General features: G+C 46.3%; 1 pseudogene; it reads right to left on the bottom strand.

The window, feature by feature from the left end:
• Positions 1 to 10: 10 nt before the first annotated feature.
• LOC139647951 (calcium/calmodulin-dependent protein kinase type II subunit gamma-like) lies at positions 11 to 27824 on the bottom strand (annotated as a pseudogene).

Here is a 27824-nt window from a genome sequence, read left to right as displayed (position 1 = left end):
ACCAGTGCTGAAATAGTATTTTTATTAAATACTTTCAAGATCCAAGTTCGAAGAATAACAAAGCTATGATGAAGACCAACTAACACTCAGACAAACACTTGATAGTCGTCAATTCATGGTTGTATTTCATTGTACATCATGATCATGCAAAAAACTCCAGCATCCATGTGAAGGCTGGGGGAGAAAGCGCAGCCCAATAGTATATCATTACAACGCAGGGAAAATGCTAACATCGAGGGCCTCATACCAAGCTACGGCTCCTGAATCCTTTTTTAAAATTCATTTTATGCGTTTTTATTTTTCATGTCACCTATTCAACATTCTGGATGGAGGAGGTTCTCAATTCAAAGATGCAAATATCATATATTATAAACACTATCTCCATCCTTATTCAGGTAGGTACATGGTAGAAATGCTTAACTGAAACATGCATATAACTAGGTCTCCCACTCTGGCTCAACAGTGTAGGTCACAAAAACTTGCTGACCAACACCAACTCTTTCTCTCTCTCTCTCACACACTTTTTCCTCTCTCTTCGTCTTTGAAACTCCTCTCAACTGAGCAGGCAGAATTTAAAAACCACCAAGGGTAGATTACATTAATAAATAATTTAGTCCCGATCATTCAATCATAATTTTTGTGTCGTCTACCTTCCTCCCTCTTTTTCCCTTTTTCTCGGAGCGTGTGTGTGTGTGTGTGTGTTTGAGGGAGAGTGCAGAACTCTAGCTTGGCAGAGCGGCAAATTACCAAACGGCAAACGACAGTAATAGCAACATCGACGACAAAAAACTCAAAAACCAGTAACACGGGAACAGAGAAAACGACAGAGAAAGGTACAAACAAACATTTCAAGAGCGGGGAGTCATCGGAACACGGGGAGATAATCGGGGGTTAGATACACCTGTGCGGATGGGTGGAGACGATTAAGTAGCACAGCGAGGGTTTTTCGCCGTGGTCACACAGCAGCGGTGCAGATATGTTACAAAGCCTAAAACACACCACCAGGCGTGTGTGTGCATGTGATATGTGTTACACGCCGCATGGGAAAGACAGCTCACAGCATTGTGGGTGAAGACGCTATAATAAAGATCTCCGTATTTAAACCAAACAGGGGGTATGGGGAGGGGTGAGGTGGGGGGGGGGGGGGGCAACCTGTTTCACCCTGTGTAGTCACTATTCCCGGTCTCCTAAAACAGTCATGTGGCCATGGGTCTGGAGCTGGTAGCGTGTGTGTGTGTGCGAGTCTTCGTGTTTGTGTCGCCGTGTACTGTTGTGTGATAGAGAACTACCAGTATTCTAAGTGTTTTAAGGAAGAGCATTGAACGAAATCAAAATGTTCCAATCAAAGTGTTCAAAATGTTCAAGATCAATAAGGATTTTAAGCCCTCAAGCCAAATCAGGGTCATAATCAGGGTAACACAGGATGAGTGTCTCATAGATGCATGTACATATATTACACTTTTCTACATATATCTATACATACACTGTATTTACACAGTGATTATAAACAAACCAGGCCCTTGCAGAAAGCGGAGAAAAGGAGTTGGGAGGGGGTGGGAGCTTAAGAGAGAGAGGGGGGGGGGAGGTAGGGGCAAATGAGGGAGAGGTGGCGGGCAAACATGCAAAACGCAGACGCCTTTTCCCGGCCCTTCCCTCTCCCTCCACTGCATACAGACATAACTAAACATGTTACACGCGTGGTAGCTTTAAACTTGCACAATAAAATCCCGTTTTAAAAACTCAGTCGTTTAAAAAGTAGCCTCGAATATAGGATCAGTCAGTCATGAGTCTCCGATTATTCACAGGAACGCAATGGAACAGGACGCTAAAAACACAACAAAAACACGTCAATCTCGAACGCGATCCCCCCACGACTTTCCCTTCTCTCGGAAAACAAGGATACAAACAAAAACGTTAACACATGAACACATAAAAAGCCTAAAGTTCTACACTTTGGTGCTTCACGTTTTTGATATCAAGTTTCTCTCGTGTCATCAAGTTCTCTCGCGCATTCCGATTGAGCCGACTTGATTTTTTTTTTTTCCCTCTAGACTTCCGCTCGGGGAAAATCTCCCTACATCTTTACATCAACTTGTGGGTATCCAGCACAACGCTTTCTACCCGGTAATCCCTAGAATGCCAAATGTGTCCAAAATCTCAGCTGCTACCTCCACACTCCTCTCTGTTCCTCCCTTATTAGATAGTAAATATAAATGCTTGGTTGGGTTTTGGTGGTTTTCTGGTACATCTAGTCATAATTTACACAGTATATTCATAACTCATACTCATAAACTGTCACAAGTTCAACTGTAAACCCTCTCCTCCCCTGGACGTCTCATCTCGCGCGGGCAGAAAAAAGATGGCTGCCAGGGGAGGGTCAGAGGGCAAAGACGCGCCCTCCTATCAGGCGCCAGATGCATGCATCATCCCATGGGGGCGGTGTCCGTGTTCAGCCGGCCCCCAGCAGGTCAAAGGAGGGACGGGATTGGTTGGTGTCGTGGAGAGGGATGCGATCTCGCCCGGCCGGGCTCCTGGCATTAGCCAATCCACGCAGAGGACGTGCCTCTTAAACACGCTTGCTGAAAAAACTGCCCCCCAAACACACACTCCAGTGGACTGGAGTCTCAGGACCACTGGGGGGAAGAGGAGGGGGAGGAATGCATCAGTCAATATTATTTCCAACATTCGGCTACAGTGGCTGATAGATTCTAAAATTCACCGAACACATTCACCGTTTTAACAACCGAGTAGGATCCTTTCAACAGAAAAGACGAGTGATGGTCAGCAGTCAAAGCCAAGTACCTGATCACTGTAGTGGCGCGGCGGGCGCTCCTGAGCAGTGGAAGTGAACGTTGAGCCACTTGCCATCGCGGCGATGCCACACCCTGGTCTCCTCCGATTGGCTGGAGCGCGGGCGGCCCGTGGAGTCCACAAACTGTGTCAGCCGGATGTAGGCGATGCACGCGGCGTCCTCTCCAATCAGGTGCACGTGTGGGTTGAGCAGGGTGGTGTGCACCGGCTTGCTGTTCTTGCTCAGCACTGGATGCAAAAACGAAGAGGCAGACAGCAAAATTTAAACGCAGTCATTCCCTGCCTTAAAGGGATAATTTTCCTAGTCAGACAAACAGAACAATTATTTTTATGTCTCTGCATGCAACTTGAAGGAATGGGAAAGTTATCTTATCTCATATTGCTGGAAGTCTACGGGATCAAGAAGCAGCAATAGTAATAGTAGGAAGTAGGAAAAATTCCCAAATTCCCCAAAAACTGAAACTATCCCTTTAGATAGGATTTTAGAAAGGATTTTAGGGGTCAAAGTGTGTTATCAGCCAACAGCTGCTCTAGCCAAAGGGGGGAAATATAATCAGAACTATTACAAATACTACTATCAGCCATCACTTGACAGCTTGGGCTTTCTAGTCAATGATTCTATACCTGTAATTTGTGCATACTTTGTTAAAATGCTATATTAATCCATAGCATTAGTTTTAATTCAACTGGAGTACCAGACTGGTGGGATTTACCACATCAGGACATTTCAGTTGCTGTCAGGTACTATTACGTTTTCAGCTACAGAGAACAAGACCAAATTGAATTTCCAGATACTTTCCAGGGATTGCCGAAACTTCTGCCACTCATTGTCCTATTTGGAGGAAAGCTCCACCCACCTGGTACTCCTAGCAGATTAAAACAAACGGTGCACCGAGTGTGAAAACATTAGGAGACTCACAGTTTTCAAAGTAGAACTTGTGAAAGTCCATGCCCTCCACCAGGTTCCCTAGAGCCTCGGGTTCAAAAGAGGTCAGTCCGGGGTCACAAATCCTCCTGAGAGGGAGAAATAGAGTGTGAGAGAGAGAGAGAGAGAGAGAGAGAGAGAGAGAGAGAGAGAGAGAGAGAGAGAGAGAGAGAGAGAGAGAGAGAGAGAGAGAGAGAGAGAGAGAGAGAGAGAGAGAGAGAGAGAGAGAGAGAGAGAGAGAGAGAGATTGAGAGAGAGAGAGAGAGAGAGATTGAGATTAGAGAACCACAGAGCCTAGAAAGTTCTGTATTCAGCTATAATAATGACATTTTTACACAGTGCTGTTATAAAATTGTACATTATATTACATTATATCACATGGCTTTTACTTTATGCAAAAGCCCACAATGCACCATTACTGGTATTATATGATTGGCGGTTGTACTCACGTGTAGGCGTCAAAATCTCCATTGTTGACTGCTTCAATCAGCTGCTCTGTTATCTTGATGATCTCCTGTTTACGAGCTAGAGACGGGAGAGAGAGAGACAGAGAGAGAGAGAGAGAGAGACAGAGACAGAGAGAGAGGGGTGGTAAATGGTGGGAAGAAAGAAGATAGAGATAAAAGGTGAGAGTAATAAAGCATGTGGTGGTTTTGTCCTGGCGACAGATCTCTTATCACTTCACATCCTGCCTTCCTGCAGACCCTCTTCCTCCGTGTCTACACCTCTCCTCTACAGCCATCGCTCCTCTTTAACCTCATCACCCCATCCCAAGCAGCTGACCCACTGGCTGAACCTCATCACCTCCCCTCACTCGTCTTCTCACCTTCTGTACTAAACAAGAACTGACCACACACTACTCTCTGCAGTGTGTGTACATGACTGCACCAAAACCATTGCACACTGTGTTATTTCTATGGCTGTCCTTGACTGAATAAAATGTTTATGACTACACTAATAGGATTTTACTCCACTAAATAGTCCACATAATGGAAGTAATTGTTTCTCCCACATCACCGTTCCCCACCAAACAAAACCACAATCGTGCAAACTGACCTTAAGATGTAGTTTATCAAAGACCAATACATATTTGTGAGCACTATTCAGATGTGAGCACTATTCAGATGCCAGCGAAGTGCTTTTAACTTTTACGGGCATAGCTCATACGATCTAAAAATATCACTGAAACCAACTAAAATAGCCTTAGAAAGCAAAGACCCTGCACTGCAAAACAAATGCATCTCAAGTCATTTGGTCTAGTATTTAGTCTTAAAATCTTATTTTTGTTAAAACAAGTGGGGAAAAAAATCTGCAAATGGGATACCATGATTTCATTTGTTTCCAATGTAAATGAACTGTTTCAAGAACTGGCTTGATTCAAGTGACATGAGCTTGATACTAGTAGAGTGATCCACCTTATTTCAAGATGCTGACTTGTTTCAAGAAATCTTTTGAAACAGGAGAAAGTGAATTGGAAATAAGGGAAATTATCTCATCGCATTGAGATTTTTTTCACTTGCTTTAAAGGAAACAAGATTCTAAGACTCAATACTTGACTAAATTACTTATTAAGATTGGCATTTTTTGCAGAATAACAGTATAGTACAATCTGCAATGTAACAGTATAACCAATTATTCAACTAGTCAAATAATTGTTAGAATGGCAATTTCACAAATGAACATTCCTTGATCAGAAATCAAGGCCATTTTCTTCATTCCTAAGAAAATTGATGTTTTAGAGAGAGAAGCGAGGTTTTAGTCTGCAACAGCTTCGTTAGCTGGCGGCAGGGAAAACTCTGGTAAACAGTCCAGACGTGTTCTTACTCTGCTGAGTGTTGCTTTTAGTGGGGACAGTGTTGCTCCCTAGCGGAGCGGCGGGCAGGGTGGACTGAGCGTGCTCAGAGTCGGGACAGGAGCTGTTGCCTGTGCTGTTCCATGCCATGCGCTTTACATCATGCGGTGGAACAGCTGGAACACACAACGAATGGTCAACACACACACACAAACACACACACACACACACACACACACACATACACACAGAATATACATGCAGACATGGATGCAATCACCCACACAGACACACAGAATGCACGCACAGCTCATGCAGTTAGACACACGAATACACCAAAACAAAACAACTAAAGTGACAAGTGAACATAAAGGGACATGGCTGACATGGGTTAGTGTGTAGTATACTTAATCAGAAATAAAGGAGACAGAAACAGTTCATGTGGGTTTGACAGACATGCGGATGGGTAACGTGAGGACAGGATGGGCAAAGCAAGCTGGAAGCAAGATGAGTGCAGCTCTGATCGTGATGCTGCGCGGTGTGGGTGTACCGAAACATTTAACAGCCCGCTCGGTTCACCTCTACTCTACCGCTCATCTAAAAAGTCTCCTCTGACAAAACACGGTAAACAGCAAAGCCAGGATCGAAGCCATTGTTTGTTATTGGCTCATGTTAGGCCTTGTGGGGAAACTAGCATGTTCAGGAAGGAAGGAGGGAGCGGACTTAGGACACAGGAAGGGAGGGGGGAGGAGAGAAGAGTGGAGGCTGAAACCAACCAGCTGGGAGCAGCTGTGGAGGGAGGGAGGGAAGAAAAAAGGAGGAGAGTTAGACTGTCCTTCAGTGCAGGTGTGCGTGAGGAGAGAGGTAAGGATGAGAGAAAATAAAGGTTACAGACCAGGACAAGAGAAGAGAGGAAAAGAGAGGTTAGAGGGGAGTATAAGAAGGGAGAGGGGTGTATAGGCTAGGAGGAGAGAGGAGAGCAGCGGAGAGGTGATTTCAGAGAGGAGATGAGTAGAATAGAGCAGAGGAGAGGAAAATGGAGGAGAAAATGGCGAGGATGGGAGAAAAGACTCCTATAGAGTCAGACAGGCAGGGCCGCTGTAGAGCAGCAGAGTAGGAGGCCAGCTTAGGACGCACAGCTGCATGGTAAGCAAGGCTTCCTCCAGCTGGATCTGTCACATTAGGAGGACGGGGGGGATAAGATGTAGTGATCACCAAGGAACAAACACACACACACTCACACACACACACCAGAGCACAAAAGACAGGGTTCCCACCGTGGCCCCGATGTAAAATTCCATGAATTTTTTCACGACTTTTCATAACTAGGTCAGAGCGCTTCTGTGACCTGAAAATTTGAGTCCCTCCTGGTTTGTTAAAGATTGTTCTAAGCTCTGAAAAGTTGTAAAAAGGGGGTAGTCTTGCTGCGGAGAAATGAGCATACAATGGATGAAAAACAGCTGAAAACCACCATCTAATGCAATGACTGCGTGAAACAAGTTGGAATATGCATTCTAGTATATTCCTGTAAAGTGACCCATTTGTAAAATTCCCTTATTTTCCTGGAGAATTTAGCAAATGTCCTGATTTTCCCTGTAAATACACCTATCAAAAGTCCATGATATTCCAGAAATTCCATAACCAGTGGGAACCCTGAAAAGAAGCTTGGTGGACCAGAGTGAGGGAGATCAAAGATGTAAGAGGTCATTGCCAGTGCCTACAAAAGGCCAGGATGTGGGGTGGAGGTAGGGGTGGTGGGGGTCCTTGCCAGGGGCGACCATGTAGCTTTTGGTTGCCATGGATACACTTACTGGCAGGTGAGCTTTGAGGTGAGGACAGAAGGGGGGGCATCTCCTCTGTGGCACTGCTCTGACTCAGCGCCGAGCTGTCCGCTAGAACACACACACAAATACACAAACACCCACATACACAAAACGCAGCCAGACACACAATACACATATACACACACACAAACACACACACACACACCGCAGGCACACAGTCAAGAGTGTGAGAGACACATGTAGTATCTCACCACACCTGGCACACGCCAGTCACTACTGTCAAATACACACACTTCTCTAGATGAGAGACAGAGAGAGAAAGAGAGCGATAAAGAGCAGGAAAATGAGGAAAGAAAGATTGAATACCTTTCCTACCTTTCATTTCCTCCTCATCGTTGGTGGCGTTGCTCTCTGTTGATCCCTGGAGGGTGGAGTGAGTGAGAAAGGTAGAAAGAACAGAAAGAGAGAGATTAATGAAACCAGCATCCAATCAAAGAGGCTGGAGAGTCGAGCAGCTCGATGACATTTAGTGTCAGGCTTTCAGACAGACAGACACACGTCTCACCTTGACGCCATCAGGAGGGTTGTGGACCACTGTGCTCTGAGATTCCTGAGGAACAGAACAGTAAGTCCAAAACAACACACCGTTTATCGGTGCTTCTCAACTGGCTTTGCATGGGGACCTAAATTTTACCCAAGCCATGGGTTCACAGCCTAACACAATATTCCCCCTAGCTAAGTAGTTTTTTGTCCCCTACCCTGTCAAGAGCATCTTGTGACCTACTTTTGGCCCCCGAGCCACCAGTTGAGAAACACTACCTTGCCAGACCAGACAGCGTATTATGCAATCATCTGCTACAAGATGTAAAATGTAATGCATGCTAGTAAAGCATCTCCAACTATGACATGCTAGTAATGGATGATAGCACATTAGTAAAGTTTGGCAGTATGGTGGGATGTCAGTGGATTTAAGATGAATATGTTAGGGTGGGAAAGAAGGTTGAGCTGGCTAAAAAGATTAGGATGACTGAGTAGGGTGTTAGGATAGATGGTTGCAAGGCACAGTTGATTGTAGTGAGCAAGTTATTTAGATTTATAGGGGAGATGGTTAAAATTAAAGCACGGGAGAGAAGGATTATATACAGGGACGAGCATAGGGGCCTTCAGATGATAAGACTTAATTCTAGTTGGATGCCAGAAGCTAGGTGGCCCAGGACTCTACAGTGCTCGATGCTAACACTTCAGAGGTATATAATCCTACAGAGGGATTCATGCTCCCTAGAAAACTACACAAGGGGCACATGTGCAACCTGTGATTAAAAGTAGGGATGAGCATTTTCAATAAGTTTCACAGAGTCTACCTCAAGTGTTCCATCTGCTTGAATTTGTTTCTAATTCGGGAGCACATGTGCACCTTGGGGAAAATATGGCCAGAGGATGGGTAGGTGGTGGCAGGGTGGGGGATGTTAGGGTGCAACACCTCCTGGATGGTGGATGAAGGGTGAAAAGCAGCAACTATGAACAATGGAGGATGAGGCACAACGCAACTATGGAACTACTGGGGTTAGGGGGCGGAAACCGACACTGCGGCGGCCTACTGTACCATCTGGGAGTTGGTCGCCATGTTGCTGTCTTTCAGGGCATTGATGGCGCTCACTATACTGTTCTTACTGTTGTTGGTCGAAGGCTGGGACGAAGACATACATGCAAAGTGAACACACACACACACACACATAGACGCACAGACGCATTAGAATCGTACGCCGTTTAGGGAGAGGGGGTAATGTTGGTCGAGGCTCCCAGGCTGTTGAGAGCTAACAGGGTAAATGAGAGGGTGAGTGCCGAAGAATGGCCTCTAGATCATCCTTTTTACTGCTTCACTAACTCTCTATGCCTCCGCCACTTAACTGCACAGAGTGACCCCTGGGGCAGGGGAGAAAGAGAGAGAAGCAGGAGGCAGGAGGAGGAGGAAGGGGGGGGGGTGGGGTGCTTAATAGCAGCAGAGAATGACAGAGACTGCTCAGGAAAGACAGCAGCAACCCTCTGACTGAGACTGACTGAGGGAGGAAGAAAGCGAACGAAACCAAAAGGGAGGAGGAGTAGACCGATAATTGTTACTCAGGGATGTGATAGGGAACATAAGAAAAGCAAGGGAACAGTAATCTCCCTATAGAAATAAATGGACATTTTGTGTCAACAAAAAAAAAATCCTGAAAATACAATGACATCCCTCATTACTGTAAGGAAAGGAAATTGCTCAATACAATATAAGGAGGAGAGAGTGAGCAAGAGAGGGAGAGCGAGAGCCCTAGAAAAACAAGCGAGAAGGCAGAAAGAAGGGGTGAGTGGAAGAGAGAGACAGCGCAGAGGAGGAGAACTAAGGAGGGCAGAGGTGTGACTACACAACCTTACCTTAGCTGAATCTGACTTCTTGTTGAGTAAACTTTTGCATGCTGTAAAAAGAGGACAGAGAGGGAGAGACCGAGATAGAGCGTGAGTTTCACAGCTGATCACAGCATCCGTTCCAGTCCAACCAGTTTCTCTTTCTCACCAATAGACAAGCACCACTTCAGCAACAGACCAGATCTATGGTTTGATAGATCTATGAAACCCCAAAACCTGCGCCATTCAGACAATGTTGGCCTACGGTTTGATTTCAAATTGCAAGCGATTTAATGGATTTGTTGGGCATTTTCTCCTTGGCTTCATAGGTTGCTACACTCTGCGAAACCCATTCACATCATAATCCATTCATTGCCATCTGGGGATGAGGGGAAACCTGATAGCAAAGTAAACTTTCTCAATCCATTTCCTGTCTGGCACCCCCCAGCAGATCTAAAAGAGAGTGATGGTCAGACTCAAACTGCCGCCAGGGCTGACGAGGATGAGCCAGGTTAATGTAAATCATTGATTTCCTTTAAAGGCTCCAGTCATTCTCCCCTCAGTCTAAAGCTCTAAAGCTCTCAACTGTCTGTTGTTTCCCTTTCTCTTTTTCTACAGACACACACGCACACAAACACAGAGGTTTCAAAAATCTTATCTCGTGCTTCTTACCTTCCAATAAGAAATGGGAGAGGAAAAGGGGAGAAAGGGGAAGATTGAAGAGACAGGGCTCAGTATTATAACACAAGAGAGAGGAGGTAAGGGGCACAGCGTTTAAGGCAGCAAACACTTTCCTGTGGTAACTCATGCTCCATAGTCTTGGGTGTTGTGTTGATATGCATGTTCTATCTTGGCCTGGCCATGCAGCATCCAAGAAAACTACAGCCCCCAGGATGCATAGCTTACATTCCGCAACCAGATAGGGGAGAGCTGATTGGCCGGTGTGCGAACATTCACCCTTCATTCGGCTACAACTCCTACCACAGCAGCCAACAGGGTGCGAATACCGACAGCATGGGACCGCGTGCCAATGCTCTCTAAATGCGCCCTTCCTTTCCTCTCTTCTCTCTAGGACAACGATCACTGATCTGACATGCCTGGATAGGCGTAATCAGATGATGTATAGTAGGTAGGATGCACTACTCCACCAACATATCAGCTCAGTGATCACCAGGGAGGGACGCATTAGGAAAGCATCTGAAGGCGCATCTCCCAAGAACAGTATATAGGGTATCACCACACAGGACATCCACATGCAAAAGGCAGCAAGGTAAACATATCCTTCTTTAAACGCATACACAAACGCTTCAAACACACACTTCTGTCACACTGTGCTATAATGTCATTGGGTAAAAGGGAGCATCATGAGCAAAATGCCAAGCCTTGCCTCAGCCACACTAGAGAAGGGTGTAAGCTAGCAGTTATATGAAGGAACAGAGTTTTGCAATGGTGAGTGACATCATCAGAGAGGACCAAGCCAATTGGAGCTGGACAATTGGGAAGGGCTGCCTCATTTGGAGTGATGATGTCATACATATTCACAGCACTTACGAACAGGTGATTGGTCCAGTCTCAGTGAGGGAGCCCCGCAATTGGAGGGCTCTAACTGACAATCACACCACCACTGTCACTCTGCATCGCAGCACACCCATCACACATTCCAGGGGTAACATTCGTCTCGCCGTAGGTTCACTCATTCTCCATTGAGGGCATCTCTCTGCAGGTCATCTCCACTTTCATATTTTACCTGTATTTTACCTACAGACAGATCCTAGTAATGTAGAGATGTCATGTACACTGTAGAGCAGAAGAGATTCTCTACTCTAAAAAGGTGACAGGGAATCCAGTCTGCTCTACACTGTCTATTTCTATTTTGTACTCAATCCATGGAGCCACCGTTGGAATCGCCGACCTTCACCACCCTTCCCCACCCAGCGGGACAAGAGCAGAGCGTGGTTTTAATACTTTAAAAAAGATTCCCTCCTTCCCTCCTTGAGGAATAACTGATGTGATGGGTCACTGGGTTTTTGACAGAAATGTGGCTGCAGGCTTGCCGTCACGTCAGCTTATGGCATTGCTTCAAGGAGGCAAGGAGGCCCTTTTCAAAGTACTAAAACAGATCCGGGGGGGAAGACGAGACGGGGGATGCCATTAATCTCAGGAGATTCATCAGGAAGGCTGCACGACGCTGATGGTTTCAGCAGTTGGCTCCAGTAGCGCGCCACCAAGGCAGCCCTCGCATCCTCCGTCTCAGTCTGAAAGTCTCCCCCAGCTCCTCAACATCCGCCTCTCCCCTCCCTTCTCCTCCCACCAGACCCAGGTCTGACGATGGCAGCACGCCAACCCAGCTCCTGCCGGCCCCTGCAGTGTCAGTCCCCGCCCCCATGATACACGCCCCTCCCCATCCCGCCCTGTACCCGCCCTCACAGCCCTGGCCAGGGGAGAGCACAGGGGAGTAGAGGGGCAGTTGGAAGTCAAGATGGAGCTTGCTAGAAGTGAAGACAAATAACTGTAATTTGGGAGATGAAATGGGGGATAGAAGTTCAAGGCTGAGTGGCGGTGAGGTGTAAATGTTAAAAGCACTTTTGAGTGCAGGTGAGGAAAAGTGCAGGGTGAATTGAATCGATTACCAGGAAGTGATGCTGATGTGCTGATGTGCTGAGTGCGTGACTGTGGCACGTGAGTAAAATCTGATGTTAGTGCATCATAGTGACGATGACACACATCCACAAGACACTGTATGAATCTGCGTGTGTCTGTGTGTGCATGCGTGTGTGTGTGTGTGTGTGTGTGTGTGTGTGTGAGAATGTTGTTAGAGGATGAGGGCATGCTGGTGGAGGCTGCATGCATGAGTTTTGGGGGGGGGGTTGGGGGGGGGCAGCCCATACTATGACCCCATAGCCAGGAAGTAGCTGTGTATGTAGAGAGGAGGTGGATGGGCGTGTCTCTGGGACGTACCTTCCTGAGCCAGTGAGGCCGTGGAGGAGGCGGCAGCAGCAGAGTTGGTATGCTGCCGGCCCACTATTGGACAGAAATGCTACAGTTGGGAGGGGCTATGCAAATTAGGCAGGCCTATCTCAGGAGTGCTATGTCGTTCAATCGTGGCCCTAGACAGCTATAGGGTGTGCAGGCTACAGCCCAGATATATTACACTGCCAACTTGAGTCATGTTGAACCAGGTGTGATAGAAATGGGCTAAAGCAAAGGTGTGCACCCCTGTGGTTCTCTAGGTCCAGGGCTGAAGGTGTTAGCCATACACTGACCAATTCCTTAAAGGCTGAGGACAAGGCTTCAACCAATACAAGTTACTCTCAGCAGGCTGAGATATAAACACAGATTCTTAGTGGTCACCTGTTTTTTTAACACCATACTTGCCCTCAACATAAAAATCTCTATTAACTCTAGGCCTCCCTCTCTCACACACTCACATACTCCACAGCCAGCAGAAAAGAGGGAGACACACACTCACACTCTCTCACACACACACACACACACACACACACACACACACACACACAGGGAGAGATACATTAGCATGGACAGGGACGTGACTGACGCCCACATACAATATGGTACATGACAGAATATCACATTTTGGCTGCTCACATACATCACGATTCAATGCACTCATAATAAAGTATCAGTATAAACATAGACATTTTTTCTTCCGTCGACTCAAGAAGGAACTTCTCCTTTCAAATCCCCATTCTATGTTGTAAACGCGCATAGTCCTCTGCGCACAGACAAACACATTGTTATTTTGAGGATGAGTGGGTGAGTGTGTACATGTGTGTGTGTGCGGTGAGGGGGTTAAAAGAGGTGCAGAGGACTCTATCCACCATCCATCCTCCTCTCCCTCGGTATGTGCTGCGAGGGAGGGCGAGGGCGAAGGGCACACCCACCTGAGAAGTTTCTGGACACCAGCATGGTGGTGAGAATGGCTCCCTGGAGGGAAAAAGATAGAAGGAGAGAGAAGTGAGGGAGGTATAATCAGTGCTGGGATTTCTGTTTAGTTTTTACAGGATTTCAGCTTTTTGTGGACACACGGCTCCATATCAATTTCTAATGGGATAATACACACATTAGCATTTTCCTGCCTTTTTCCTGCTTTTTTTAACAGCAGTGTAGCAGTGCCATGGCCTTCAGGAGCCAAATTCAGGTCAGTCAGTCAGGATGAGACACTTCACTCCTCAAAACCTGGGTGCTACCAAACCTGATCACGGCATTGTAAAAATCATTATCTACAAATTATGTCTGTCCTTTATTGAGCAATATCTTGGCTGCACATGTTGTATTAATGGGAAAATTTAACTAACTATAAATCCTCACATCTCCAAGTCTCATAAACCTCCTCTCATATGCAAATGAATTTAGATTATGTAACACAACAGGATAAAAACTGGGTATTTGCTGCTGTGATACAGTGATGTAACAAATGTAATAAATCACACTGTGGTATAAGCACGACTACATGTATGTATGTAATATGTTAGAAGCTATATTTTCTATTGGTTCAGTTGCTAGCGTTAATTAATAAGCCAGTAATCTCCACAGAAGAGATTAAGACATCTGATCAACTAAGGAGCCAAAGAGCTGTGATCACATTCAAATAAACTGATAAATAATTAGGTCTACATGTCGCCGCAATAAATGCACTGTGGGCCTGTACAGAATCTGTACAAACATCTGGACTTATTTGTGTTCCTCATCAAGTCTCTACATAATGATAAAGGAGATGTAAAAAGTAGTAGATTTACGGGAGGATTTCTTGTGATGGCACAGTTATGGAGGGGGACTAGAGACTAGGACTAGAGAACATATGTATAAACAATCAAGTGAAAAATCATAATGGTACCTTGAGTTTTCGGCGGGCATTGAACTTGCGGAGACACTCAACCGTTTCCTGTCTGTGCATCATGGATGCCACTGTAGAACGTTGCTGCAAGAGGGCAAAACAAGAATTACACACATTACATACTTTCTGTGTGTCTGTATGTGTGTGTGTGTGTGTGTGTGTGTGTGTGTGTGTGTGTGTGTGTGTCTACTTGCACAGATCCATGAGTGTTTGAAGGCCAATAATACAGCGATTCTCTTGGTAGGATTGTGTGAATGTGTGTGTTGTGTGTCCATGCCTACTTATGCACACCCACAAGTGCTTCCTGTGTAATTCCCAGTAATTCTGTTAGATGGGTTCTGTGTGTGTGTGTGTGTGTGTGTACGTCCATTTGTGTAGATCCACGTGTGTTTGAGGACCTATTAAGCAGTGATTCTCTTGGTAGGGGTGTGTGTGTGTGTGTGTGTGTATACTTACGCAGACCCACGGATGTTTGAGGGCCTGTTCGGCAGTGATTCTCTTGGCTGGGTTGATGGTCAGCATCTGGTTGATCAGATTCTTCGCCTCGGGAGTCACCGTGTCCCACTCTGGGGACGGGAACTGAGAAAAGGGGAAGGAAGGAAGTGGGAAGGGTGGAAAGGACCAAAGGAAAGGAAGAGGTCAATTGGAAACAATAGATGTTTCCTAAACTACTGGTTGGGACCTTACATAGGTTACAGTCAGTCCCCAACACCTCAGGGATCGAGGATATGTAAAATTTAGGTCCCAATATGAAAACAATAACTGCTAATGTTTTTTTTTTGTATTAACAGAACACACTCTGCTGGTCCGGGCCTTTAAAGCAGTATTGAGAGTATTCTCTCTACAGACAGGCAGTCTGAGACTTTCCCCCTCTCTGGAAACTGCAATGTAACTTGATTACCACTGAGACAGAGACAGGAGGATACCCCCTCTCTCTCTCTCTCTCGCTCTCTCTCTCACTCACACACACACACACACCCCTCTGCAATGCGTCAGGGAGGCCCTGATAGGATCAATAGCTTTGGACCAGCTCTCAATTGGACACTATTAAACATTCACCAACTGCCTAGCAAACCCCTGCACTGCACCCTTCACACATATACACTGACACACGGGTGAGCGCGCACACACACACACACACACACACACACTTACATCATATGCCCCAGCTTTGATCTGTTGATAGAGTTTGTGTTGATCTTCATCCCAGAAGGGAGGATACCCCACTAAAAGGATATAGAGAATAACACCTGAAAGAAAACAGAGGGGAAAAACAACAGAAAGATCAGGTCATGATCCTAGCATTCATTTATTTTCATTCGAGACACTGTCTTTTCATATTCAGAGTTAGCTTTGACTACCCAGTTGTCCCCAGTTAAGCCAATCAATGTTCCATTCATTCTGAGGAGGAGGGGGTTAATCTGGGCCTTTCTCACTCACACTTGCCACAGAGGCTGGTGGTTTCCAAAAGAATTACCAGAATTACCATTTTACCATCCCTTTTGATTTCTTTAAGAGAAAACTACCTCCACATGATACTTTGTAAAGCTGGAAAATTCACTGGTGAATTTGGCAGCCATAGCCACAAACTACCAGGACTTGACCAATGCCTGGTATTTGTTTCCAACCATGGGAAAGTAACAAGATGACAGAAAAGGGTTCACTGCCTGAAGGTTGGGTTGGAGACTCACCACAAGCCCAGATGTCCACTGGTTTGCCATAGGGGTCCTTTCTCAGGACCTCAGGGGAGAGATAGCCAGGGGTGCCCGCAAAACCTGCCCGAAAGAAAAAAAGGGGACACAATTAACTAATGCCTTTTTTTTTGCTGATGGAGGTTCACAAGCAGGATATTTTTGTGTGGTTATGTAAATGGTTTACTTGATGGTGAACTGTTGGGACTCCAATGCAAGACCAGATTATGACAGCACAGAGTCACAAGCAAATGCCCATTAATCATCTAGTCCCTGCTGGAAAGTCAGCCAAATGCTGGCAGCTCGCCCCTTAGCCAAGACACAATGACCTAAGCATGAACTGTACAATGTCTGTGAGCCTCTTAAGCAATGCTCACACAATATTCTTTGGCTTCCAAGTGTGGTGTGTGAATGTGCGTGTGCTTTTCTTGTGCAGACCTATGATTGAGGGCCTGTTCAGCAGTGACTCTTGCACTGTGTAAGCATATGTGTGCTGCGTGTGTGTGTGTGTGTGTGTGTGTGTGTGTGTGTGTGTGTGTGTGCAAAAGTGTATAAACTATGCAGTCTATGCAGTGCTAAATACCACACACAATGCCAGATCAAATAATGGTCCAACTCATGTGATGTATGTGTGTGTGCTTTCTTACCAAACCAGGCCTGCTGGTCTCCCTGAACCTCAATAGCTAGGCCAAAGTCTGCCAGCTTCACTGCAGCTCCCTTCATCTTACTGGCCAACAACAGGTTCTCAGGCTGACACACACACACACACGCACACGCACACAGCGGAGCAGAATTAGGGAGAAGAGATCAAGAGAGTGAGAGACAGAGAGTGACAGGCATTCATCAGTGAGTTCCTGGCAGAGGCTTATAAAGCTCTTTCCTCCCCATCCAACGCCTCTGTGCTTTGGAAACATTTACATTTGATGTATTCGACATAGCTTAGAAACTGAATGGGGGGGGGGGATAGGTGTGAGAAAGAGTGATGGAGAGAGGGAGGAAGTAGGAGAGGATGGGTGGTTGAGAATCTCTCCACAACGCCTTATATGGGCATGGGTTCGTAGTCATGGAAACCACTTGGGAGTCATTTAGGCAGCACTGCAGACTGCATGCTAAATGGAAAGTGTACTCAGTGAGAGAGAGTGTGTGTGTGGCAGTGTTCTAAATGGCCGTTGTTTGGGCAGTAGAACATAAAGGGGCGCAGTAAAAGCCCACTCAGGATAAAAGGCCAACAAATCAGACAGACAGCACCGGAGGTAATAGCGTTATTCTCTGACCCAGAGCGCGCACACACGCGCACGCACACACACACACATGCGCGGACGCACAAAAGCGCATGTCGCCCACACACACACGCTTTTCTGTCTAAGACGTCCCTTGTGATTCTGATTGTTTTTTTCGCTTTGTGCTCTCTGCTTGAAAAGTGCCATATAAATACATATTATTATTGTCATTATTATTAGGGTTATTACCATCATCTTAATCTAGGTTAAGCAGAAAACTGGAAAAAAAATAGGGAAGCTCTCTTCATCCACTCTTTGCATCTCTGCCAATCGGCAATCGGGGACAACTCAAAGGCCCCTCCCCCGCTGCTCCGTGGCTGGTGTGATGTCACACGGGTTGTCATGGCAACCCCCGAGGTTCATCTATGCCTTCACCCTATCTCTCATAATAGACCCCTTCACAATAGTCAGAAAAGTGTGTGTGTGTGTGTGTACATGTGCATGTGTGCTGTCAGAGTCCTTCTCTTTTCCTTGCCATAGGTGAGAGACAAACCCTTCCACGCACTGATGACTCGCCATCTCTTTACTCTGTTCTCATCGTGTACATACGCGCACGTGTACACACACACACACACACACACACACACACACACACACACACGCTTAGAGCTACGGTCAAGGACAGACATGTAATCACCTGACTGTGGTGAGAACAGATAGAGGAAGAGACAGAGAGAGAGAGAGGAAAAATTGAGAGTAGATGGGCGAGGGACGCAGAGGAAAAGGAGGGGGTGGAAGGAGAAACAGAGAGAGGAAGAGAGCGAGAGACAGAGAGAGCGATGGAGCGACCGAGAGCCATCCATGTGTTGCCATGGCCACGAGCAGAGGTGTGTGTGTGTGGTTGTCAAGGCAACGGGCAGCCACTCACCTTGAGGTCTCTGTGCACGATATCATGCTGGTGGATATGATTGACACTCTCCAAGATCTGACTAATGCACTGACTACGGGGAGAGAATGGGAAAAAAGAAAGAAACAGGCAGACAGAGAGATACACATGTCAGTCACTGACCTCCATTCCAAAAACCATCACCTACATGGTTTGTCAATGCTTTCTTGAAGCCTGATGGATTATGGTCTGGAACCTAAATTAACTTGTACAAAAACAGTTTCATTCCAAAATTAGATATCCACTATTTGAAAAACTACTCTTGTTCACAAAATGATTGATAGCACAAAGCTAAAACTAATTGTAGTATTTTTAAAGGATTTAAAAAGGTTGGACGACAAAATGTTAGATTCTCTGTATTTTTGAGAGAATTATGAACTTCAGCTAATTTGTTAATGGATATATAGCATTGTGGAAATGAACTCTACAAATATAGGTTTCCTGAAAGCTTGTTAAAACAAAAAAATCACCTTTGCTACATTCTAACACAATGGAGATTGAACATCAGGGTAAGTTGTGTTTGGAAACCAGGCGCATACCAGACATTTACTATACAGTCACTATACTCGTACACAGATGTAATACAGGTACTGTAGTTCATACAAATCAATAGTAAGGAACCAGTATAGAATGCCTCCGACCACCCTAACAATAAACCTACAACCAGGGAGGAAGCTTTACGCTTATGGGAACATCACTTAAGCTGCCATTATCCCTAAATTCTGGCTGGTGAGTATGTTTTTACACTAGCCTGGCATGGCATTGGTTCATCATGGGCCAACAGGCTGGAAAAATTTCCCGACAAGCCTGTAAACAACCACTTTATCGCTGTCCTAGCCGCTGTTGTGGCGTGTTCCAAGCTAGACCACAGGTAAGGTTTGGAATGATACCATGTTTGTTTCCCACCATGTCAGACTCATGTTCATGTCGTGACTCTGGAAAGGCTCACGGGTCAAAGGTCAAGCTTAGCCGGAGATCGTGGGGCTGGGCCTCGCTCCAAGTGGCTTGGTCCAAGAGAGAGAGAGTGTGTGTGTGTCTCTAAAGCCCCCCGTGTGCATGAGCAGACAAAGACCCCTAATCCAATTATACAACAGACTTCATAAGCTGCACAACACACAGCCACAGGAGAAATGAGGGGAAACTGGGAGGGGGAGGAAGGGGAGAGGAAGGAGGGAAAGAGGTAAAATGTAGCGGCTTAAACGTAGAGGGAGGACAGAGAGCGATAGCTATAGACTGGGAGAGGGAGAGGATGGCCAATGGGAGGAGATGAGAGAGAGGGGTAGCATACTGATGCACTTGTTGACAAGGGGAATGCAGCTGCTGACGAGAATACAAGCAAACCAATAATAACCACCACTGTCTGTGTGTGTGTGTGTGCAAGTGCGTGTGTTTTCATATGTTTAATAGAATGTATATGCGGCATGTTTGTAGCAAAGTGCGTGTGCGCATGTGTTTTCACAGCAGCTCCATTTGAGGCGCATACCTGGCATCAGCCTCACTGTAATACTCCCTAGCTACAATGTCTTCAAACAGTTCTCCTCCTGTCACCCTGGGGGAGGGGGGAGAGAGAGAGAGAGAGAGAGAGAGAGAGAGAGAGAGAGAGAGAGAGAGAGAGAGAGAGAGAGAGAGAGAGAGAGAGAGAGAGAGAGAGAGAGAGAGAGAGAGAGAGAGAGAGAGAGAGAGAGAGAGAGAGAGAGAGAGAGAGAGAGAGAGAGAGAGAGAGAGAGAGAGAGAGAGAGAGAGAGAGAGAGAGAGACAAGGTTGTTAGCATACACAAACAAACCACAGTCACGCGCATGGATACAATCTCAAATGTCACAGCGTGTGTGTAAAGAATATACTCACAGGTCAAAGACAAGGTAATGAAAGCCTTTCCTCTGAAATGCTGTCATGGAGTCTCACTGCAAGAGAGAGAGAGGGGAGGCAGGGAGAGAGTGAGAGATAAAGATAGGAGAGAGGTGGAAGTTAAAAGAAATAAAGAATTGTTGTTGCATTTGACTGTCAAACCTCCCCATAAACTGAAGCTGGGAAAAGAAAAAAGAGAAAAGATGTGAGGACAAATGGACAGAGGCAGCGCTGGAGAGGTGACTGTCAACATAACAAACAGCAGCAGGATGACAAAGCAGGATCCAGGCAGCAGGAGCCGGGTGTTAGAGGATGGGCTTCAGATACAGCTTAGGTTTACTGTCAGGGGAGCCATACTTAGAGTTATGTAAAATGAATATTAGTTGTATAATAAGATGAAGTAGGATGGCCCTGCAGCAAGAAACAAGAGCGAATGCTCTTTCCTCCTCCTCCCATCTTCTCTCTCCCTCCCTCCATCTGTCTCCTACTCCTCCTGCTTTCCTCTCTCCATCTGTCTCTTTCTCATGCCCTCTTTTGTCCAAAGTTTGAATGTGGCCTGTGCCAAAATATGTCAAAAGGGGGAGAAAGGACAAGAGAGGGGGAGAAAGAGAGGGAGAGAAAGATCTATAAAGAGAGGGGGAGAGAGGAAGAAGAGTAGGCGAGGGGCAAATGAGTGCCTAGGGGGGCCGACAGGAAACTAGGACATGGAGGAAAAGAGAGAAATATGGAGTGCAGTGGAAAGGTGTCATTGGTTTGTCACTTCTCCCCCTTTCTCCCATTTTCCACCCACCGCCTCTGTACCTCTCCATCCATTTTGTATTGAATCATAGCATAAACAACCATGGCAGCTAGATACCACTGATTTAGTGTCAATACCAATTCCAAGTACTAATCTTAAAATATTGCCCGATACAGAGTAGTGATTTGATCCATTACTTTTACTGTACCACATGGACTGAACACCATTACTTTGGGGTCAATGGACTAAAAATGATTGAAATATAATCCACTCTTCCCCATTAGAGAGATCCAACAACCTTCCATGTGTGAAAATCAGAAAATCTAGTGGCTCTGCTTTGAATTGACATGTTATAGGTGGCACTTGATATTAATTATGAACATTTTGGAAACAGATACCAAACATTAGCACAGTATCAGTGTAAAATTTGATACCAGTACCAGTATCGGTGCACGAAGTGAAGAATCTTATCCTATAGAGAATGGACAACAATATACACATACACGCCACACAGTCACTCATGTGCACAGAAACTCACCGATGTTGGGGTGCTTTAGGAGACGGCAGATGCGAGCCTCTCTCTCAAGCTTCTGATGGTCTGAGGAGAGAGGAAGTCACATTAAAACTAGTCAGAACGACTGAGACATAAGGGCTTGATCATCAGCTGGTCAAACTGCAATTTATTTTATTTACTTCTTAGATTATTTGATGAGGACAATGCACATAATAAACATTTCTGTAAATTATAATGTGGCAGAGTTAGCATTTGCATTAGAGCTTGTTTTCATCTGTAGTCCCTGGCCAGATATGTGTCATAAATGGCTACCTATTCTTTCGTTTAGCCTACTATTTTGGCAGACAATTTTAAAATCAGAATCACTTTAGTCATAAGGTACAACAAACAACCAATAACGTGTCTTAGAGACATTGGTGCTGGGAATTGACAACTAACATAGACTAAAGATAATCAATACCTTCAGCATTCTATCACCATGTGCATTCAGGCAGCATGGCATAGATTACGGCTGAGTGACAGTGTCCAACAGTGCATTGGAACTTCCCCTTTTCCATCTTAAAAATGTGTTAAAATAAATCTGGTTTTGAGTATGTGAAAGCATGTTTTACGATACCACGTTTGGCCCCTGCTCATTAGTAATACAATCGTTCAGGGTGAGTGGCTGGATTGGCCTCTGAAAGGTTACAGTCACAAGGTGCATTTAAGCAGAGCGCCATTGACCCCAAGTGGCATTTTAGCTGGGGTCATAAAAATCTGTGTGCAAATAAGTGAGGCTGTGTTATGCAATGGGTGCACAAGTGTGTGTGTTTGTGTGCATGTGTGTGTAAAGGGGCTAGTGTGAAGACCAGCTATAGAACATTGCAGTGTTTGCACTTCTGGCTGGTAGGGGACAAATGGAATGCAAGCAAGAACACACACACACACACACACACCTCATGTCCAAACCAAAATTATTTAAAGCCTTGTTTGAGGATGCTGCTGTATCGTGTGGCACTGTGTGTGTGTGTGTGTGTGTGTACACCTGTGTGTGGTTGTATGTGATATGTGGGTGCGTAAACCACATGACACTCTTAAGCTGCCCCCTCCCATCACTATTAGCAACAGCCATGTAGCTGAGGTCAGAGGTCACCTGGGGTAACCCTGGTGACAACCCAGCATGAGTCAGGATCAGTGTATGTGTGTGTGTGCGTGTGCCTGCTTATCATTGTGGTGAGGCCATCAGAACCATAGAGCTCCAAGGCAGTGACACCACACAGAGGCAGTCTCATTTAAGATTTGCATTTATTTCCCCAGCGCAGTGACAATCTTTTGAGATAAATATCACACGCTGTTGCTGAGCAATCAAATATCACCTAATCAAATTGTACTTCTACGAATACAATACAGTATTTATAGACGGAATACAAAAACACATTGTTATAAAAAGAAGCAATATTCTTTCCATCATCTAAAAAAACAAAATTACAATCGCTCCCCTCCCTTCATCTCTCTGCATCCTTCCACAATGCCTCTGTCAGTCACATCTTCTCTTCTCTCTTTGTTTCTTCCACATGCTTCTAACCTGGGCTAGATTTAAGGCTAGAGTCATACAGGTGATGTGACTCCCTCTTCTCCAAGGGAGCGCGGCACTCTCTACCTTCCACTAATCAGTCTGTCTCTCTCTCTCCCTGCCAGGTATAGATTTCCCTCATCTGAGGGAGAGCAAGGGAAAAAGAGAGAGAGACCTCAACCTCCTTCTAATTACACTAGTGACGCAGGAGAGAGAGAGACAGACAGAGAGAGGAAGGGAGGATTACATGGAACGTCCATTTGCTAGAAGAGGATCACAGCTCCCCTGTGTGTGTGTGTGTGTGTGTGTGTGTGTGTAAAGCCGTCTACCATGGTGCAGTGTCACTGCAGCACTCACTAATTCATTCAATCTCCTTATTTGTTGGTGTGAGAGTGTGTGTGGTAGTAGAGGATGGGAAAGAGAGGGCTGGCGGGTAATTACTGGCACTTCCTGCTGCTCTCTAATTGGCCATCTGCTTTGCCATGGGGCGGGCCTACAGCCATCTTACATCAGCACAGGAAGATGGAATGGACCCAACGCACAGTCGCGCACACACGGGCATCACACACACACACAGCTGGCATTCTGACTGAAGGCAGGGATCATCAAATCCAATGTGTTTCAGACACGTTTACATCAAACCCACTACAAACGACATTCAGGGATTCAAATATATGGACCCCGGAATATTGCCAGTAAGCACTTCAGCATCTCTGAACCAATCCGGGGTGAGAGTCAGGGGTGTGTGTATATGTGTGTGTGCCGCCCCCACACCCCCCAGATGCTTTAGGGCAGGGCTAGCCCCTAGCTAACCTACCTCCATCCATCCATCCCATCCTCCCTCTCCCCCTCCCCCCTCCTCAGATTACTGCAGTGTTTACCGGAGCTTTGAGAGACTTACCCACCAGGCCGCGCGTGAGGTCACACTCGCCCCGTCGGGCTAAAAAAAAACACCCAAATCCTACCGGGCAAGCTGCCTGCTCACGCACTGGCCGCCTGGGTGACTGTGTGTGTGTGTGCGTGTGCGTGCGTGTTGCGTGAGCCAGGCGGCCTCCCACAATTCTTCCCTTAGCTCAAAATCCTCTTGTTCCCTCTCTCTATCACGTCTCCCTCTCTCTCTCTTTCTCCGTCTCGCTCTCCTTTCTCCCTCCCTCCCTCCCTCCCTCCCCGGTGTGGAGTGTCACTGAGCTCACTGCAAGGCTATACTGTTAAACTCTCCCCCTCTCCTGGCCTGCTTTCTTCTCCCCTGGCAAATACACACACACACACACACACACACACACACACACAGGCCTACATTGTAGTCCCTGCCTCTGCGAAGAGCCAGCAGATTCTGCTGAGCCCTTACTTTTCCTTGCTGGGATATTAATACCAGGACCTGCCCTATGTGGACACTTGACGGCGGGGCTAGAACAATAACAGCATTACGACACGCACACAGATGCCTCACAATACAGACATGCTCTATTAGTGTTAGTCCCTGACACTGGGCTCCCAAAGTGCACTCTCTCTCTCCCGCACACACACACAAATGCCAACAGACGCAGACAACAACAGGGCAAACAGGGAGGCGCCTATGGAATCCGTGGGGTCTTAGTAGTTGATGAGATACATTTAGTATAAGTGGATTACCCTCAATACAAACCAATCCCCCTTCACAGACAAGAGGAGAGAGACAGAGACAACCAGAGAGAGAGAGAGAGAGTGACTGTGCAGGGAAGGAGAACAAAGGAAACCAGGTGTGTGTGTGGAGGTCAGGAAAGAGCGCAGGCCAACTTGGTCAGCTAGGAAAGGGGAAAGCAATCAAGCGTCTCAGTACGACACCAGGGGAGGTGCTGACACAGTGACCGAGCAGTGCCATCCCATGATTGGACATGATGAGCCCATGTCAACACTTCACCATGGCACACTACACCGGGCATCTGCACGTGGGCGTGCAGCTATGCACCAACGCACAAATAACCAAACAAAGAAAGTCAGGGTGGATTGTTTAGTTACCTAGACATGCTGAAGCAACAATCTGCCAGATACCCTAAACACACTAGAGGATGGCACAAGACAGAAAAATGCTTCACGTCCTGCCAAATCCCATTGTTTCCCATCTTCTCCCAAGCCTGTGACTTGAAAAATTAGATTTCAGCCCTGTCCATGTGCCCTTTCTGTGGAACTGTTCCTCACAAATTCAGATCAATTCATCATACAGCGAGTGCAGCGGCAGTGCAATGATATTGCACAGGAGGGATAGAGGCTTATTCAATGCAGTGTTTATGAAGAGGGTCATTAAACCAGCAAGTCATTCCTGATAAGAAGTCCCCTCGTGACACAAACAGCTTTCCTGTGCCATAGGAACCACAGGATTCCTGTTCATGTGCATACTCTCCAATATATAATAAAAAACAAACAGCGCAAGTGTGTGCATAGCAGGGTCTGTGTGTGTGTGTGTGTGTGTGTGTGTGTGTGGTGTGTGGTGTGTTACCTCTGGCAGACAGCTTCTTAGTGTTGATGATTTTTGCAGCATATTCCTGTCCTGATGACTTCTTCACACACCTACGCACCACTGAAAAAGCTCCCCTAAGAAGACAGAATGAGAACAACCAAAAATCAGTTCCATTTCACATGTTTGCACACATGCCGTGACATTTGAGATTGCATCCACGCGTGTGACAGTAGTTTGTGTATGCTAACAATCTCGCTCTGCGTTTCTCTCACTTACACAAACACACAACAATGCCATTATCTGCATCATTACTACCACATCGGCAGTGTACATGGCCTGAGAGGGCAACACATTTCACAAGCAACAATATAACAAGCTTCTCCAGTATGAGTGCCGATATCAGGTTGGGTTTTAGATTATGAATGAAATGGACAACTACTTTTGCTAATCCATGATAGGCACAAGATACAATGCAATTTATTGTCCTAAAGGAAATTCAATTTGCAACGGCCAGCACAGAGAATAGTCTGCATCTCACACAACGGTGGGCAACATTTAATACATTCACAAGGTAACATCATTCAGTTATCAATCTACTCAGGCGCAAAAGGAAGTGCATAATGTACCAAGCATTGTGCAGCGCATAAAACAGCTCCTACTCCAATAAGTTTCATACTGACCTAGATGTTAAGACTAGTAGAATCCTCCAACTTTTTCACCTGCTATGATGATCATTTCAGTTTTGAGCATCATAGAACTAGCAATTACAGCTGCTTTTTATAGTGACTGACTATATTGCAGCCTCTACAGTGACCCTGTAGGAGGTAGGCTACCACTCATTATACTTGTCAGGATTTTTCATGTGCAGTCCCTACTTCCAAGCCTGCTGCATTCTGCTCTCTACCACTCTGCACTTAGTTTCAATTATTTACAAGAAAATGACAGGTGACACAAGTACGGTGTGCGCTTTAAACTTAGTTACATATGACAGAGTGAAATGAATTCAGAAAAGGTTGCAGAAATGTAGCCTAGGCAATGGTCAGCCTTGAGCACAGTCAGGAGCAGCCTTGCCCAGCTCCAGTATGGAGGATGTGTGTGCACTCGCTGAGCAATCAGTGCCATCGATTACTGTCAATTATTAGGCAGAGAGTGGAAGGGGAGCAAATGGCAGTTGGAAATTAAGGCTGTAGTGTCTTTATAGGGCCAATGTCGCCCTGCTGCCGCTGGTTTGGGTACAACAGGGGGAAGGAAAAAAAAGCCTATACCGGCCAAAAACAACAGATGCTGATGATGAGGAGGAGGAGGTAGTGGCCCGGTTTTCTTGCCGTCATCAAAATACCGAGAAACCACGTCACTACCCCTTACACGGTAAAGGCCAAATCGCCGTAATAACAACTGGGGCTTGACCATTACGCTGCGTTAAAGCCACACAATGACCATGAATTTATTGTTAATTGGTGATCGGGCCAGCTGTTGTGGAGCGTATGGGGATTACAGTGCAAACAGATAGCAATAAAGCCAGGACCGAACAACTTCCTTATCAAATGAACTGGGCTAGGTAACGTTACTCAGCACGGTTACACAAATCATCTGCAGCTGCTCGGAGAGAAATGGTCGGCCTAGCATCGACCAAAGCCTCCGGTCTACCGAGCCCACACGGAGCTGTCAGTTGAAATGTCAGAGGGCTTCGACTCCAGCGTCTCCCCGGGCCCGCTGACGGAATCAGCAGACCGAAAACACAGACTAGCAAACATAGCAGGCTGCAGCTGTTAACACGCCAACTTCTGTGCAATGCGTTCATCACCATTAGCTACTGAAAGAAGCAGTGCTAGTGGGCTAACTGAGCTAGTTTATCAATATACTGTATATCAGCGTGGTAGCTCGTTAGCTAGTAGTGCGCTGTTTCATCTACCGTTACTGCGGGAGCAGCTAGCCGATAGCAACGTTACTTAGCCTAGCCTGCACCACGACACGCAGCCAGGTCTCACTGGCTAACGGGCTCCTGTCAACATCCACGGACAACTGGATGAAACACGTAGCCCGACTAGTCAGTTCGCTATTTTGGCTGGCTAACGCCTGCTAGCTGGCTAACTAGACATAATGTGAGGCGAGGTTGCGGGGGTGGGGGACAAAACGACAAGACAACACGATGCACTACGACAGCTGCTTACTTCCCGAGCTCCTCGTACAGTTGGTACTCGTCGGTAAACCTGGTGGAAGTCACGATGGTTGCCATGGTGGAGCCGTGAGAGGAGCCTGAGCCTCGGGGTACGACAGCGGCTGGCTCTCGTACGGGATCCGGGGGAGGGTAGCCTCCGACACTGGAGTACC

The sequence above is a fragment of the Centroberyx affinis genome, unplaced genomic scaffold (assembly GCF_046629955.1).
Source record: "Centroberyx affinis isolate AG114_WGS23_722 - 3 ecotype Tasmania unplaced genomic scaffold, CSIRO-AGI_Caff_v1 ptg001131l_1, whole genome shotgun sequence".
NCBI lineage: Eukaryota > Metazoa > Chordata > Actinopteri > Beryciformes > Berycidae > Centroberyx > Centroberyx affinis.
Note: the sequence above shows the minus strand (reverse complement) of the source record. Positions and strands in the feature narration are given on the sequence as shown.